This window comes from Cupressus sempervirens, chromosome 10 (genome assembly GCF_028749045.1).
Source record: "Cupressus sempervirens isolate cs-2001-9-10 chromosome 10, ASM2874904v1, whole genome shotgun sequence".
Lineage (NCBI taxonomy): Eukaryota > Viridiplantae > Streptophyta > Pinopsida > Cupressales > Cupressaceae > Cupressus > Cupressus sempervirens.
Genome location: NC_143127.1, coordinates 950,458,902 through 950,463,508, shown reverse-complemented (window position 1 = coordinate 950,463,508; position 4,607 = coordinate 950,458,902). Strand labels below are relative to the sequence as shown.

Sequence of the window (4,607 nt, the reverse complement as noted above, 5' to 3'; positions counted from 1 at the left end):
GAATATTAGATTAGGTGTATATACAACAACTCTCCTTTTTGAAATGGGTCCTGAACATTAAGGTTTTCTAGCTTCTTCAATTTATAAGCTCAAGTATTTTTGTGTTTTTTAATTATTCATATGCAGGTTTCATATCAACATTTCATTTTAGCTTTCTACTTTTGCAATTGACTATATTTGTGCATGGAAATTGTGACTCTTCTATTTCCTTTCGTTCTCTTCTCTATGAGGATGTATTTATAAAATGGCACAAATTTTAAATCTTCTTCTAAGAAACCTTACGTTGGAGTCACCGCAAAAGCAAATTTTACTCCCTTTGCAATAAAAAATTTCTTGAAAATTTCTTGAAGATGGACTGACATGCTTGAAATGGCAAGTGGAATAGAAAACATATTGTCAACACCAACAAACATAATTTTACAAGACTTTCTCTTGCAAAGGGCCCCTAACAGGTGGGAGGAGCCATTAGATTTGGAAGGAGCTGCAAACTCTATTCATCATAATGACACCAATTTTAATGGTCATAGAGAATAGAAATATCCTAACCCATACACAGGTTGAATCACATCTGACTGCAATTGAAGGTAGTAATAGGACAAAACTTACATAGTGATATTGAACAATATATAGACAACACCATAAAGACTATGAATATGGTTCCAGCATGATTACAGATGGGTGGTTTCTGCATTCATAAAGACATTTAGAATCGATGATGGATATGAGGAGGCATTTATACATAAATGCACTTACGTAGAGGAGAGTCTTAATTGCACATCATGCAATGATATGAAAAGTAGAGAGATTTTCCCACAAACATACACAACCTTAAATTGGAGATAATTTGAATTAACAATAGTGATTAAATTATCGCAGTGTATTAATCTTGTATCACAATCTCTTTACATTAGTTTTGTCTATGGGAAGGTATAAGGAGAAACAACATTCAATATTTTCTTGGAGATGTTTAATATACAAATGACATGTGCAATCCATTTAATGTTATGTGCAGTAAATATTTATTTCCTACATGATTGCATCAAATGGAATCTATAGATATTCCATGAGACAGAAATATCTATATATTTTCACTGAATGACTTAGAAGATGACTTTAACTTCATACAACAATAGATATGTTTGGGTTTATGCACTAGGAAATAGACAAGAAATGAGAAATGCAATCAAATTCCATCTTCAATCAAGAGTCACATCCCAATTCTAGAAGTGAAGCTACATCTTGCAATTAGAAAGAGCAGCCTAGGCTACTAAGTTACTAGTTAAAATCTTCTTTGTACATTTTGAAATTATAATACAATGTAAGTACTCTAGGACAAAATCTCTAGGACAAAATTTTGTAGAATGTAAGTACTCTTTATGCAGTAGAAATAAACTTCCAAACTCCAATGATTATAATAGAGCATTACATGCTCTTTCCATTCCTTCAACACAACCACTTATTGCAGACATAAGTTGCCACAGTTCCACTACAATTATAGACTATTATAATGAGAACCATTTTGCACTAAACTCCTAGCCCACATATGTACTCCCCCTCAAAATGACACAAAAATCTTGTTACTTCTGGAAGTGAGTGCTTGTGTGCACGATACTCCTCATGTAATGATGAAGTCTCTATTCAAACTTGGATGGTCACCTATATTCACTCGTGCAATGTCTCGCATTAAAAATATATAGTGTAACCAAATATGTTTATTCATGGTGATTTTTGACATATTAATTTTGACTAATGTCTTCCATCCAATAGTCACACAGAAACATTGGGGATAATAATATATTGCTAAAAAATGTTTATTAGAGCACCAAATTGAACTTCCCTTCCTATATCATAGTTTTCAATGTTTGAATATGAGTATGGAAAATCGTTAGATTTAATGTTTAAATTTTTAATTTTTAGGGGCCATCTAAATGAGGTTTAATGGGAGGACGAATAGAGCACTACTGTGCAAAACCAAATGCATTGTCAGAATGACTGGAGAAATATGATTGCTAGGTCATGTTTACTATCTCTTGGGCTATAATTTTACTCTTAGGGAATGACAAAAAAGGGATTTCATGATGGGAACTGCAACACAAAATGTGCAAAATAATGGATGGAAGGGAACCCATTTCATCCCTTGGGTGAATTGGGATCATGGACTTCATGTGGAAGCATAAGAGAGAATAATATGAAACTTTGAGGGCTTGATGCTCCTTTTTTGACCATATTGGTGCTTGTGGATGCAATCTTTGTGAAGAACAAGAGAATTCAGTTATAGCTACTATATAAAAAGATCTAGGGCTTTAACAAAAATGAATGGTGGTTATGGGAGATGTTGATTAGAGGTATCAATTTCAATTGCATTCTGTGCATTTTTTTTGGCATGCACAACTATTGTCAATGGCATAAAAAACCCTAGAGACTTGGCCATTTTGAATGCATTCAAGAAGGGTATAACCAATCATGAGTTTTTGAAATGGCCTGATGGGGATACTAATCCCTGTGGTAATAAATGAAATGGTATCTATTGCACTAATGGCAATAGAGTAGCCTAGATTCAGTTCTTTAATGTTGACGAGTGGGCACCTTGCCCTCCAATTTTAATTAGCTTACTGCACTAGAGAGAATCAATTTGTAGAGAAACAATTTGTTAGGGCCTTTACCTACCTTCAATGGTCTATCACATCAAAAAAATTTCTACCTTGGCACAAATGATTTTGACACTATTCCTTTTGATTTCTTTGTGTGATTGACCAATTTGTAGTTTTTCTCTATGGAGTACAATAATCTCAATGCCACCAAAGGATGGCAGCTCCCTGTGGACCTAAAAGCTTTTGTCAGTTTGGAAAATTTGACATTATCTCGGGTTAATCTTGTTGGTCATATACCAGACTTTCTTGGGGAGATGGCACAATTATTTTTGTTGGAACTGGCCTACAACAAACTTTCAGGAGCCATTCCATTGAATTTCTCTAGATCTAGAATCTAGGTTCTCCAATTGAATAACCAAGATACACCCAGTCTATCCGGTTCACTAGACTTGTTGGGCACAATGCAGTCTTTAAAACATTTATGGTTATATGGGAATACTTTCAATGGAACCAGTCCAGTTTCACTCTCAAAGTGTGTATCTTTGAAAGATATCAGGCTAAATCATAACAAATTGGTCGAGGTGATCCCTGCCCAATTTGCAGACTTACCACTCACCAATCTTTCGGTGGATAGTAACAAGCTTACTAGACCAATTCCTAACCTCAAGATTCTCGCTGGTGGTTTTAGTTACAAGGAAATTTCTTTTTGTCTATCTGACCCTGGTAAGCTCTATGCACTCGAAGTAACTTCTCTTTTGGAGTTTTTAGCCACTCTTAATTACCTAGTGGATCTATTAGGGTCCTGGGCTGGAAATGATCCCTACAATTTATGGATGGGTATTGGATGTGCTAATGACTTAGTTAATTCAATCTCTTTACCTAACAAGAAACTCACTAGAAATATATCAACTTCTCTTGTAAATCTATCTTTTCTGAAGACTATCAGGCTGAATGATAACAATATCTCTGGTCAAATTCTGGCTAATTTAACTCAATTGAAGTATGTGAGTGTTCTAGATGATAGTGATAATAATCTCAGTCCCCCTATTCCAAAATTTGCTAAATTTTTTGATGTTCACTATGATGGCAAAAGTTTGATTGTTAAGCCATGACCTTGTCCTAAAAATTCTTCTTTGCCAAGTCCTTTAGGTAGTCCCCCTTCTTCAGTACCTTCAACACCCCCAAAACAAGTCTATGCCTCCTGTGAACACCCCCACATCATTTGGTGGAAGTGACAAAAACAATGCCAATCCAAGTCACCCTATAACAGGGGATGACACTAAAAAGAAAAGATATACTGAAATCCCTATTAGAATCATTGCTAGACCTATTACTATAGTTCTTTTATAATAAAAAGAGCCATCGTCTTGTAAGAGTTGAAGCACCTAGCACTATCATTGTTGATCAGAGAGGGCAATCAAATAATTTAGATTCAATAGTAAAAATATCAATTGCAAATAACTCTAGTAATGGTGGCGGAAACAGTCAAAGTGATGAACAAAAGTTGGCAATTTTGTAGAGCTATTGCCCATGACTTATAGATAAGAATCAATAGAATTTGGACAATATCCAATACAGATTATCAAAATTTCTACATTGAATTTGAGAAAAGGGAATTATTGATGAATTTTTATGGTAAAATTTTCCCTTGCAAGTACTGAGACTCACATCATTACCCCTGATATCTTGCAATTTGACAATATTCCTTTAAGATTTGACAACATTTTTAAATAATAGAATAGAGGGTGAATGATGAATACAAGAGGGTTTAAGGGGTTTATATAAGAGGGAATATCTAAAGAGAAATTGTCATTGGATCAAAATAGGACATGTTACATTAACTAGTCTGTCAGATAGATAGCAAAGAGAGGAAAATTTCAAAAGAATGCTATTATACCAAAGCTTACAACTTGAAGAAATTTTAAGAAATCATTCTTTACCTTTGTGGGTTGGAGGAAGAAAATATAAATAATTATATGCTTCCCCAAGGAATATAATGTAGCATATACTTAGCAA

At 34.3% G+C, this 4,607-nt stretch overlaps 1 pseudogene; it reads left to right on the top strand.

Moving 5' to 3' along the window:
* Window positions 1–2,312: 2,312 nt before the first annotated feature.
* On the top strand, window positions 2,313–4,110 carry LOC149537121 (receptor protein kinase TMK1-like; annotated as a pseudogene).
* The last annotated feature ends 497 nt before the right edge of the window (window positions 4,111–4,607 follow it).